The sequence below is a fragment of the Sarcophilus harrisii genome, chromosome 5 (genome assembly GCF_902635505.1).
Source record: "Sarcophilus harrisii chromosome 5, mSarHar1.11, whole genome shotgun sequence".
In the NCBI taxonomy this organism is placed as follows: domain Eukaryota; kingdom Metazoa; phylum Chordata; class Mammalia; order Dasyuromorphia; family Dasyuridae; genus Sarcophilus; species Sarcophilus harrisii.
Window position 1 is genome coordinate 285,805,531 of NC_045430.1, and position 14,256 is coordinate 285,819,786.

Below are 14,256 nucleotides of genomic sequence, written 5' to 3' on the forward strand. Positions count from 1 at the left end.
GTATTGTATAGAGTCATAAAATGGTTATTTTATGGAGCCTGAGGCTGAGAGAGAAGGCCAATGGGAATCAGGAACAGAGAGAAGGGAAGAGGAGGCTCCAGTTACATGGATAGTGTCAGTGCTGAATTTCAGATCACCAGGATCTTTGACTCAATTTACCCAAAACACATAATATATTATAATGCTACATATTGTATCCAGATAGCTGCTAAAGGATGCCATTTCCCTATGCAATACATTATATCTAACTGATTCTCTCCATTCATACAACCTTGCTCCTAATTCAGACTCCTAATTCCAACTCTCAGGTGTGATACCAGGAGAGCTTCCAAGTAATCATCCAGGAGCACGGGCTCTTGCTTTTTCCACATGGCTTCCAAAGGGACTTTACTTAATCACAATTCTGGTCAGGTTCTTCCCCCACTCACAGAGTCATGGATTATAGAACTGGAGAGTTAGAAGTGACCTCAGTAATCACCTAATCCAGGATTGTTAAACTTGAAGTCTACCTGCTCCTGAATCTCCCAGTATAGCCCAAACTAGAAAATGTAATTGGAAAATAATTAACAAAATAAATCAAAATATATACATAGATATTGATTTAAAAATATTTTTGTACTTGAGTACATGATAAAAATACATAATAATAAAAACATAGATAATAAAAACTCTAGTTTTTTAAGTAAATCTGTGAGCCATCGGGATTGATTTCTATTTTAATTAAACAGCACTGCTATAGTATAATCCATACGTGAAAAGAATTCCAGTATAAAAAAGTCAAAAAGTGGTCATCCAGCCTTTGTTTAAACACCTTCAAGGAACATGAATTCATACTCTCTGAGGACAGCCCATTAATTTTGTTTTTTTTTCCCCTAACATCAAGTCTAAATTTTCCCATTTATAACAGTGACCCACTGTTACCACTTATGTCCTCTTGTGTATATAGAACAAGTATGAGTTCTGCTCAGCTTGTGAGGCTTTTAAATGCCGGAAAACAGCTACTACTAGCCAGCCTTCTCTTACTCTTTTTTCCAAGCTAGAAGATCTCATTATCTCAGATACTTAAGGAACCATTTCTTTAACCTTCACATGGCACAGCATCAAGGCCTTTCACTTAAATAGCCTTCTCTGAATACTCTTCAGCTCATTCTAAACTGAACACAATAACCAGAAGGAAGTCTGATGAGAGCAGAGGGCAATGGGATTGGAACCTTCCTATTCCTACAATATCTGCTACTCAAAATCTAGTGGCTCCCTATTGTCGCTAGTGAAAATGTGAACTCCCAGTTTTTCAGTTAAATCCCAATTGATTTGGCACCAAGCTATTTTTTCACCTTTATTATTACCTCCTTTCTCCCATACTCCACAGTATAGTCATACTGATTTTGGCTCATTTTCTCTTAACACCATGACTTATTCCTGCACCTTTGATCTAATCAACCATCATAACTAAAATGTTGCCCTCCTGATCACCACCCTTTGGTATCTCTTCATTCTGCAAAAGCCAGTTCATGTTATCTTTCTACATGGAACATTTCCTAATTCTTCAACTGTTCACACCCATATCCTCCTTTCCTGAATGAACTTGGGGTTTTTTTTATTCTATATATACTTGTTATAAAAATGTTTTCTCTACTCAAATATTAACTTTTGAAGACTTTCATTTCTGTATTTTTGTCCAAAGTACTTAGCAGAAGGAAGGAAGGAAGGGTGGGAGGGAGGGAGAAAGAAAAGGAGGGAGGAAGAAAGAAAAGGAGGAAGGAAGGGAAGGAGGAAGAAAAGGAGAAAAGGAGGGAGAGAGGGAGGGAGAAAGGAAAGGAGGGAGGGAGAGCAAAAAGGGGGGAGGGGAAGAGAAAAAGGGGAAGGGAAGGGGAGGGGAGGAAAGGGAGGAAGAAAGGGAGCAAGGGAGGTATTCTGCATCTCTACAGCAGCTGCTCTTCAGAATGATGGCTAAGGGCACTAGTCTGAAAGAATCACTGTTCCCAGGGTTCTCGGGCTTAGGGTTCTGGATTGCCTCCATCAGAGCCTGATGGGAGATGGTAGCTTGACCAGACTTTACATCCTGTGTTTTGTTGCTTCACTAAGCTGCTCACATGCCTTGTACTGGAGCTCCAAAGGAAAGATTTCAGCTTTCTCCTACATGTTCAGTGTGTCAAAGACAGTCCAGTATGGTATTAGGAGCACTAAATTTTAAATGAGAAACTTGGTTAGAATGATCTCTCTTCTACAAGTCATTTCTTTTTCTTGTCTGGACAAGTCACTTCTTTAGGGATATCACTCTCTTATCTATAGAATGTATGAATTACATTAGATATTTTCAGCCATTTTCCAGGTCTAAATTCTGTGGTCACTGACTTTCATCAATATTAGTTCTAATTCTATTTGATATGATTACTTGGAGGGAAAATGGAGGGGGAAAAGAGTTAAAAGAAATTGGAGAACTTTTAAAGTGAATGTTAAAGGACTCTTTTGAAGATAACAGATACTAGTATTTTAGCAACTATCCTTGCTATTGACTCTGGCCACACACCCTTTCATGCTCTAGTACACAGTTTAATGAATTGCTGCTCCAAAAAAATAAATCATCCTATCTTGGTTAATCCTCTCTGAATTGAGCTAAGTCTGCCCTCAGAAAACACATGCAGAGTATATCACAGGTTGAAACTCCACAATATTCCACCATAGTGGGGCTTCCCAGATATTGGGTCATCACTGGGTTTCTAAAATGCAGAGTCATCTTAACACTGACATGAGACTTTGTAGAATGATGTGAGGATAAAGAGGACATGCACTGACCAGCAATTCTCTAATTCTGCTGAAAGAACAAATGGTCTTACAGTAAGAAGAGTGGTGTTTGAAATAAAGAACTTTGAGACCACATTGCTTCCTCCATGTACTATTGTAGGTTAGTTAGACCTAGAATTCCATCACCTTCAGATTAGTGTTCTAGATTGCTCAGAGTTTCCATTGGCATTATGGGTAATGATCTTTGTCTTAGTAGGCAATGAGTTTTCATAAAGTCTACTTCTGTTCTATTATAGAAAACAAAAATTAGGAAAATTTTTTGTCAAACCAAATGGAGAATCCCACAGTGAAAGCCACTCTGTAATCCTGGTCTTGGACAAATGCTTACCTCTATGATAAAAGGATCACCTTGGGTCCAGAGAATGTAACTCTCCCTCTAGAAGGGAGAGATAATAGGGATCACATACAAAATAATATGGAAAGGAGAAGGGAACATAAACCTGTGGCAGTGCAAAAGGAATAATTCCTGTGATCATATTTTCAGTCTTGGAATGCTAGATGTTGCCCAGGTCTGTTACAGAACATGCAGTCACAGCAGCTCAGAACAGGAAAGAGTCTAGGTAGCAAGAGTGCAAAGAGTAGTTGACCAGGAATTATCTGAGTCACCCCTGATATGCAAGTGATCATCAACAATGTCTCATGGGAAATGCACCACCATTCTGTCCCCTACAGGAGACAGCCCCCTCAACTTTGGGATAGCTCAGATTGCCCAAGTGGTTCTTTTGGCTTTCAGTGTTGTCTTATTATTTTTTCCCTGACATTAAAACTTATGCCCATCCCTTCGAATGCACTCCTTGGCAGGAACGTTGAGTAAATCTTCCATGTGGCATTTCAGCCCCTTAAAGACAGTTCTTGCGCCGCTCATCCCAGATGAGAATCTTTGATCTTATTGCCATCACTAGCTCTTCTCGGTGTTGTGTCATCTGTAATCTGGCAAGTGTACCAGCTGTGCTTTTACCCAAGTCAATAAAAACATAAAGCAAAGGCCAAGAACAGAGGTCTAATGTCACTTTGAGAAATAGTTACCTATTCATTGACTTCAAGGACGGCAGTTGTTTGTTGGGACTGTAACTCGCTATATCTGGATGATTAAAAAAAAAAAAAACTTGAAATTTTTGTGACATTGTTTGAAAGAGATGACCACCAAAAAGAAAAGTTCTGTTTTAATCTCAGGAACTTTCTGGTAAATGTATTATTCATAAATCTTCCTTGTGGATCCAAATAAAGGGTAAAACTTTTATGAGTTGGTGGAGTCTCCTACTCCTGAATCTCACACATATAAATAAATACTGACTCACTTTATGAAAATTCTTTATCATTCGTAGGGTTCCCCCACAAAGGAACCTTGTGATTTATGTTTCCTAAGGAGTCTCTTTTTTTTTTGCAGGTGAGAAATCAGAGGTTCAAAAAGCACCAATGTCTTGCCCACAATCACAGGTGTGGCCAGAACTTGGCCCCTTCTCTCTTTGTGTCTCCCCCAAATATCTGAATCATAATCACACTAGGAAACTGAGGTGGGGATGGGGAATGGTGATGGTAATTGTGTGCAATAAGGGTGTGAAATAGCTGGCTGTATCCCTGATTGTGCTCACACTCTTGGGGCAAAGGGGCTCCTCAGACTATTCCTTCTAATGGGTTGTGACGGTGTAGCCATTTTGTCTGCTGCCAATCTACAATAGTTCAGCTGAAATTCTCCAGTCTGCCTGGAAAAATAAATAAATGACTGATCGCTCGGAAAGCAGCTCCTTCAATAATAAATGATAATAATTTAACAAGAACACCAATAATTGGAATGTAGAAAGTGTGTCAAGTTTGCAGAACACCTTAAATACTCTCTGGTTGACTTCTGCTAGTTCAATGTACAAACATAATTATCTCAATTATATGCTCAGCAAATGAGGAAACTGAGTTTCAAAGAGACAAGATGACTTTCTACTGGCCATATAATCAACTGGTAAGAATTGGAAGTTAGAATCAAATCTAATTATCTCCCGAGTACAAGAGCACTGCTGTTTTTGGAGGAAAAAAAAATCCTAGATGATTGAGGAATTATTTACCCTAAAAGAGATAATTATGAGCTAAATATTGAGGTATGATTCATGATGGTAAATGTTACCTGCTCTTAAAGGCTATTGAATTCTTTCTTTTTCAGAGAGAGGCATTTAGTTTTTTTGGTTATTTGGGAAGCATCTTTCTAAGAATAGTGAATAGTCATCAGGAATATCAAACCATCTTCTTCCATTTTTTAATAGAGAAATAGACACAGAATACAAACAAGGAGTTCTCCAAAAAAAGAATTTCAACTGATTTAACATCCACAATAGAGAAGGTCCCAAATTGCCAATAATGAGAAAAATGCAAATCACAACAAGCCTGAGGTTTTGCCTCCCACCAAGCAAATTGACAAAATTGACAGAAGAAAGGAATAAATAATGGTGGAAAGGTTATAAAAAGATCAGCATAGTAAAATATTGTTGGTGGAACTATGAGTGGGTACAAATATTTTGGAAATAACTTCGGAATTATGCAAACCAATTGGCCAAGATGTCCTTTATCTTTGATCCAGAGATTGTTTTATTTGTAGAATTAGATAAACAAATTGTGACACATGAAATTAATAGATTATAACTGTACTAAAAGAAACAATAAAGATGGTGAATGTGAAGCAATATATAAAGATTTATATGAAGTGATAAAAAGTAAAGGAAATAGAATCAGGAAAATAATACACACAATGACAACAACAATGTAAATAAAAAAGAAAAGAATAGAAAAAAAAAGCCAATCCAAACTAAATAATGTGGATTTACATTAGTCAAAAAAAAACCCTAAAATATCCCCCAATAAGATATATGAGTAGATATCTTTTGTTCCTTTTTAGAGATTAGATTGTAGAGGACACAGGAATAGAGTATTGTATGTGATATCAGATTATTTAAATGTGAGATTTTGCTGATTAGTTTTATCTCTTTTTTTTTTTTCCTGAGGCAATTGGGATTAAGTGACTTGCCAATGTCACCCAGCTAGGAAGTGTTAAGTATCTGAGGTCAAATTTGAACTCAGGTCTTTCTGACTTCAGGGCTGGTACTCTATCCACTGCACCACCTAGCTGCCACGATCTTTCTCTTTTTAAAAATAAATTCTTGTTATAAAAGCTGGCTCTGTGAAAGAGAAAGGGGAAATATACAAGTGCAAATTAGGCAATTAAGACACAAAAGGTAATAAAAGCCATTAAAAAAAAATATTGAACTACCATTCCAAAGATGAGAAAATTCACCCACTACCTTTCCTGCAGGAGTGGAAAACTATGGATGCAGAACAATATGTATTCTGTCAGACTTTACTGATATCTTCATTAATTTTATTGAACTGTTTCTCTCTCTCTCCCTCTTTCTTTCCCTCTCCCTCTCAGAGGAATCAATGGATGGGAAAGAAGAAGGCAAATACTTTATGATGAAGGAAGATAATTTACAATTTTCAAAATAATATTCCAACATATATTTTAAAAGGTTCTGAGAGAGAGAGAGAGAGAGAGAGAGAGAGAGAGAGAGAGAGACTGAGAGAGAGAGAGACTTTCTTCTCCAGAGCACAAATATCCTTTTTAGGTGATGGATTCCCTTTTGCCACTCACTCTTCCCGCTTCTTACATCAAAGCCATCCAAGCTTTTCACACATAATTTATTTCCTCACACATAATTCATTTCCACGGTCTTGTCCTTTCAGTCATGCTGGTCTTTTAGCTACGCTGACCAAAGGCCCAAGTCTTTATGCAGGATGGCTGTCCCCAAACCTAGAATGCACTTTGTCGTCATTGCCACCTCTGCAAATCCCTAGTTTTATTCAAAATTCTACTCAAGAGAGGTAGAGCCAAGATTGTAGAATATAGGATGAGACCCAACTAATGTTCCTTCCCCTTCCCCTCCAAACAACATTAAAATAATTCCTCAAATCAAATTTGAGAGTGGTAGAGCCAACAAAAGGCCAGAAAGGGACATTTTTTAAGCCTGATATAACTTAGAAGATGCACAGAAAAGATGTGTGACAGTGGGCTGGACACAGAAACACAGGAGGATGACCTGCAGTAGAGCCTGAGAGGCAACAGCAACAGCAGTGATAGCAGCTTTGGGAACTTTCAGCCCAGAGATATTAACAGAGTCAGACAACTGGTCAGAAAGAGATTCCAGGGAACCCCTTGCTGGCACATGGTGCAGCTGACACCGATTGGCAACTCTTGTTTCCTATAAGCGGTTCTGAGACAGCACAAAAAAGCCAAAAACTTGCTACAGTGTCTCCCCACCCCCAGGTAACCAGAACCCAACTTTAATGTAAAGTTTAAATTCGAGAAATAGTCTGGGAAAATGGCTGCAAACAATAAAAAAAAATTGACCATAGAGCACTACTATAGAGGCTTGTCTACTCTGATAAAAACAATAATTCAAGATAATTCCAAAGGACTCATGTTGAAAAATCCTATCCCCTCCAAAGACAGAATAGATTAACTCTGAATGCAAAATAAAGTATCATTTTCTCATTCTATTTTTTTTGCAATATGGCTAATATGAAAATATGTTTTGCATGATTTCACATGTATTATTGATATTGTATTGCTTGTCTTCTTAATGTGTGGAGTGGAGGAAGGAAGGAGAAAAATCAACTCAAAAATTTAAAAAGAAAAAATTAAAATAAATTAAGTCCAACCTTCTTCTTGTGGCCTTTCTTAGTGCCAGCTACTAAGACCCTCCCTAAAGTTGGCCTGTATTTATTTTATCTCCCCCCCCCAATAGAATGGAAGATCCTTGAGGGCAGTGACTCTCACTTTCGTCAGTGTATTACCAGCACAGAGACCAGAACACAGTATGTACTTCATGAATGCTCACTAATTTATTGGTAAATATTTGTTGGTTTATCAATTGCTTGATGGCTCTGGTAGTATACTTGTTATTATGTATGCTACGTGCTATAGGTCTTTTCTACCTAGCCCTCAAATTACTGAACCATAAGTCACGAAAGCTTTGGTATGACTGAAATTTGAGGATAAAAAATACAGTCTCAAAGAAACTGAGAAAGATCTTCAAAGATTCTAACTAAACAAGTTAGACCCATGTCTGACCTTCAAGAAAAAGAAAGACTTATTCTATGCTTTCAGGCCTCTTTCTGTACGGTGTGGGAAAATGGATCTCATCTGAGCCCTGCCTTGGCACGATGTCCCCTTAACATCTCCAAACTTTTAATTTGGCTAATTGGAATCTCTCAGAAGAGCTGAACTACATGGAAGTATATGTTGTAACAACTTGGAAGAGTCATGACTATCTTTAAACATATTATAATGAACATGCAAGTAGGTCATACAATGAATAAAGTGCCAGGATTAGGATATCAATCATGATGTCAGAAAAAAAGCAAAAACAAATAAAAAATAGATCTAATCAAAGGAAATGAGGAAAGAAACCACATCTTTCTAAAAGATAATATAGAAAATGAAGTAATAACAATACCTAACATGTATGTACCAAATGGTATAGCATTCACTTTATTAAAGTTGTTAAATGAGCTACAGAAGGAAATAGACAGCAAAACTATTCTAGTGGAATAAACTCAATCTTCCCCTCTCAGAACTAGACAAATCTAACCAAAAAATAAACAAGAAAGAAGTTAAGGAGATGAATAGAATTTTAGAAAAGTTAGATACCATAAACCTCTGGAGAAAATTAAAAAGAGGTAGAAAATAATATACCTTTTACTTAGTGGTATATGACTCAGTGGTCCATAGTTGTATCTGTGCCTTCAAAGATATCAAAAAAGCAAGTAAGCAGACAAAAACCTTCTCCTAAGATAGGATTGTAAACTTTACTTGAGGCAAGAAGATTAAAGTTCACAGAATTTGTGTGAAGTTGGGAAAGAACGGTATTTTAATATCATGTATACTTTTTCATGTTCCAGTCTCCTTAAACTTTTGCATTGTCTAGGGATCCCTTGAATCATTGACCAAACCTTCTTCCATTTTGTGATGGGACAGTGTTTGAATGTCCCTTTGCCAAGCCCCACTCCCACCTCAGTCCAACCTTGCCTTTATCTGTACAGTCAGACTTGAACTGCTACTTGCATACATGCTTCTCTTTCCTCTTCCCTGAAGATACAAAGCCAAGCTAAATAGAAAGCATGAATGAAGGCTGGGTAACAGCTGAAGGAACTCAGGAAATCTGTACATAAATTTGTCTCCTTTTGGAGAATGTGAGAGGCCCTGACCATGTCAAAGGCATCCGTCACTGATGGGACATGTCCATGTATAAGGAGGAAGAAGTGAAAAGGCAGTGAGCAGAAGAACCAAGAATTAAGCCCATTACTCAGATATTCAGAAACCTTCTCCTGCTTTTATTCCAGGTCTGAAGTTATTAAACACTTGTGTGATGTTGAGTAATTTAACTCGAGTTCACACATACATGACACTTTTTAGTTTTACAAAATATTGAAGCCCCAATGACTTGGTGAATAGTTTTGGCATTCATTGTTTCCATTTTACAGGTGAAGAAAATGAGGCTCAAAGATTAAAAGACTTAACAAACACAATAACACAAAGGGGGAAGTAAATGCCTAGATTTGAATCATGTCCCTACTTATCACTTGTGGGATGTTGGGTGAGTCATTTGGCCACCTGCTAGATCCTGAGGTTCCCTCCAGCTCCACCTCTCTGACCCATGCCACTGACAAATCTCTGAGCCAGATTTGCCCCTTGCTCTTTTGTCTCTAAGTTCTTTGTACTCCTTCATCCCCCACAACAGAAACTCCACCTATCAACTAGCCATTGTCCGATGAGATTTCCACGTGCTTCTATTAAACTTCACACAAGCCTTCTCCATCATGGCCCCAGAAGAGCATCTGGGCTCCTTGGTCCTTAAGGTTAATTTGAAAACATGGCCTTACCTCCCCTGAATCAGTTAATTAAGAGATTTATGATTCCTATCAAGCCATTCTGTAATGAAGATGCTGGATATTTTAATTATCTCTTGATATGAAGCAATAATATTCCAATGATAGAGATTTTTGCTGAAAATATCATTCTCAAATTGATTTAACCAGCGCTGGGACTTTCACCCCTGAGAGCCTTTGCCTCTTTAAGCTTTTTACAAACACCTCATTAATCCCCACTGCTACTTGGCCAGACAAGTATTAATTGTCCTCATTTCACTGATGTCTGGCCTTTGCCCAACAGTGACTTTTCCCAGGTATTCCCCAAATCAGCAAGAATGTCAAAGATGCTTTGACCACAGGATGGGCTGGAGCCACAAACCTACTGGACCGTTTCTCAGCAAAAGTATATTTGGTTGGAGGCATCAGCTGGAGTATAATCCTTCCCCTGCCACACAGGACTCCGGATAAAATTGGATTTCTTTTGTCTTCAGCTTTTCACCATCACCACACACCAGCCCTGGGGCAAACCTTGTTTTCCTAGTAAGACATCAGTAGCATGTCATCCAAAATTCACTTCAAGTTAGCTAGACTACACTGAGCAATCACTAGAAAAGTCTAGGATTTTACCAGGAACAGGGAAAGGAACTACTCTCATTCTCATAAAGATGCAGTCACACATTATACAAAACTCTGGGACCAAAAACTGTGAAACATGAAACCAAAGCAGATTCTGGGATCGTAGTATCATAAGGATTCTATATTGTGAGGTGGATGGGAGCCTGGAGACCATTTAGTCTCACTTTTTACAGATAGGTAAACTGAGGCACTGGCAAGTTCAGTGATTTATCCAGGGTCATTCACATTTTAGTAACTGTCTGTCTAGGGCAAGTTTCAAAATCAGATCTTCCTGACTCCAAGACTCTAATACAAGAGCTAGCTGCCAAAGAACAGAATAATGAGAATGTTGTCATGTGATGCTCAAAAACCATGTGGTACATAACCAAGACAGCCCTGTCAGCCCCTTGGATTAGCAGGGAAAGAAAGAACTCAAATTCGTATTGACCTTCACTTAGACTTGTTTGATAGAATACCTGGAGCAGAGAACATGAGAATCCCCATTACAGAACTCCAGAAGCTGAGATTGAGCACAAAGTAACAGAGTGAGAATGGAGCTCAGATCTTTCCACAAATAAGTACTTTCCCCCAAAATTTCATTTTGTAGCTTAGGTGATGCAGTGGCCAGAAATCTGCATCTGGAGTCAAGAAGGACTGAGTTCAAATCCAGTCTCAGATATTTACCAGCAGTAAAACGTGGTCACTCATCCTTTATTTGCCTCAGTTTCCTCAACAGTAAAATGTGGATAATAATAGTATCCACATCTCAGATGGTCATGAAGATCAAATGAGGTAATATGTATAAATGATTATCACAGTATCTGGCACATAGTAGGTGCTTAAGGCTTTCTTCCTCTCCTTCTTTCCATAGCCCAAATGAAAATAATCACCTGTCTTTGAAATGATTTCTACAGATCATGCTTCTGTACGTCCAGTTGAGCAGACAGGATGGGACCCCTCAGCCTGTGTCACAACCATCCATTGGACATTAGCTTTGTGACCAGTCCTAAAAAATACAGGTCTCGTGGTTGACACATGTGGATAGTGTGGTAACAAGTCTCCAGTGGAATAGCATATCCAGCCTTAACCCTTTCTCTTACATAAATGTGGACAGGGATGGTGATTTCATCAGAGTGGAGGACCCCACCCACTGAAAACCCCTTTATTGCAAGGCACTCAAATGGAAGGAACTTCTGGAAGTACACACAGAGAGAATGAGTCATGCAGAGGCCATCTTGGAATCCTGCCCCTGCCCCTGTGCAAATCGATGAACTATCTCACACCACTAACACAGCAATAGCAGAAGCACAAAATTTTGGAGGTTGATGTGGCCTCTGAGCACAAGCCATACACAAAAGGATTCCCCAGTACAAAGTCCCCAACAATACCAGCCCAGCCTCTGCTTAAGGTGCGCTAGAGAGATGGAAACTATTGTTTCTTAGAACTTCTTCTAACTCACTTCAATTTTGGACAGTCCCAAATGTCCAAATTTTATCTCACATGTCTTAGGCTTTTTGTTGCTGCTCCTGCTGCTGTTACTGCTGTTGTTTGTTTCCTTGACATCATGCCTCCATTGGACTCTATCCCAGGGCCACCTAAAAGGAGCAGTTCTACTCTCTTTGACTAAATGAAGCAAATCTAATCTTTCTTCCATGTGGCAGTCAGCCATTCTAAGGCAACTTGAAGGCAACAATACTTGAAGGCAACTATCATGACCTCCATGACTAGTCTTTTTTTTCCTAAGCTAAACATGACCAGTTTCTTCCTTGGTTCTTGTATATCACCAACCCAATTACCCTCCCCTGAACACTCTCCAGTTTGATGGTGGCCTTCAAAAACAGCCTAGACTGAAGCACAATAAACAGATGAGATTTGCTGAGCAGAGTAGAGTAGGGCTGGCATCTCCATTTTCCCAGAAGCTGGGTCCTCAATAAAACAAGATTTCATTTAGCATTTGTAGCTTCCACATATTGAGCTTGCGTTGTTCTAAAACCCCCAGACCATTTTTCAGAACAGCTGCTCTCTACCCATGCTTTATTTATTCCATATCTATGGAAGTCGGTTTTTATTTCCAAATTTAAGACTTTAATTGTATTTCTGTCCCTATTGAACTTCCTCTCACTGGACTAAGTCCATATGTTCTAGCATATAAAAGATCCTATGGATTCAAATTGTCTCGTTCATGGTCATCTTTATGTCTTCCTCTCAACTTTGTGTCCTCAAAATTTAATAAGTCTACCTTACCCAAATCATTATAAGGTGTTTTTTTTTGCTTTTGCCTTTTGTTGGGGAGAGGATGAAATGCCAAAAGGCTAAGAGTGGATCTTTGAGAGGCTCACCTGGAGACCTGCTATCACATTGACACTGAGGTAATAGAAGCTACTTGTTGAGTCCAGCCATTCAACCAGTCTTGAATCCATCCCTTGTATACTATCTAATTCCCATCTGTCCCTGATTTATCTAAACATAAGAAATATATATCAAAAGCTTTGTTAAAATTTAGATAAATGGTCTTCACAGCATCCTCTCATCTAGGTTAGAATTTCTGTTAGAAAAGAAAAGATCAGGTCATATCCTGTTCTTTTTGAAACCAGTTTACTTTTTTAATCTCCAGTTTATTATTATTATTATTATAGCTTTTTATTGATAAAACATATGCATGGATAATTTTTCAACACTGACCTTTGCAAAACTTTCTGTTCCCCACTTTTCCCCTCCTTTTCCCCACCCCCTCCCCTAAATGGCAGGTAGTCCAATACATGTTAAATATGTTAAAGTATATGTTAAATATAATATATATACACATATTTATACAGTTATCTTGTTGAACAAGAGCAATAAGATGTAGAAAGAAGTTAAAAAACCTAAGAAGAACAACAAAAATGCAAGCAAACAAAACAGAAAGAGTGGAAATGCTGTGTTGTGGAAACCAGCTTACTTTCACTGCTTCCTTATCTAGATAGCTACCATCCAGTATTTTTTATGATCTAGACTAGAGTTTTCCTAGGAATCAAAATCAAACATACTGGTCTAAAGTTTGAGGTCTTGATTCTTTTTATTTTCTTTTTTAAGTTCAGACAATATTTGCCCTTCTCCAATCTTATATTACCTCTTGCCTTTCCCAGGATCTTCCAAAGACCCAAAGACATAGGCCAGGTGACTTGAATTCATTAAGGGCACCTAGCTATTTGCTTATTGTCCATTTACCTATCCTAAACATCAACTCCTGGGAAAATATTTTTGTTTCATTAAAAATGCAGAGACGAGGCAGATCTGTATGGTAATAGGATCTCTATACCCATGAAACCAGAGGTCCAAATTAGAGGAAATGTAGATTTGTATGAGATGTAAACCGAGCTTTAAAAAGCTTCCAGTTTACTTAGGGCAGTAAGGTATATGATCATGTTTGTAAAGTACTTAGCACAGTGTGCCATATAGTAGGGGCTTAATAAGTGCATATTCCATTTCATTTCATTCCTAGTAAGCAGTCAGTGATAAATGCCCAGGGAGTAGTAGTAGTAACAGGACTCCCAACTCTCATTTGTCTCCATAGAGCTATGAAGTTTGTAATGATCTTGGCTCATAACAATTATCTGAGTACTCAATAAACATGTTATTTTCCTTACTTGACAGACGAAGAAGCTAAGTCACGACAATGTTGAAGGGTTTGTACATGGAGTGATTATGTAGCTAGGAAAAACTCAAGCTGGATTGTGAATCCAAGGCACCTGACTCCAAGATCAGTTTACTTTCCACAAAACTTCAAAAGGCTAAATAAAAATGACATGAGAATTTAGAGAAGGAAGACATACTCCCAACTTGGTGGTCGTTAAAGTCAGGTCTCTCAAGATAGACTGAGAGAGCACCCTCTCTGACTAATGCTGGTCATTAGTACAGGCCAAAAGGCAATGAGCTTCCTGGTGTAGG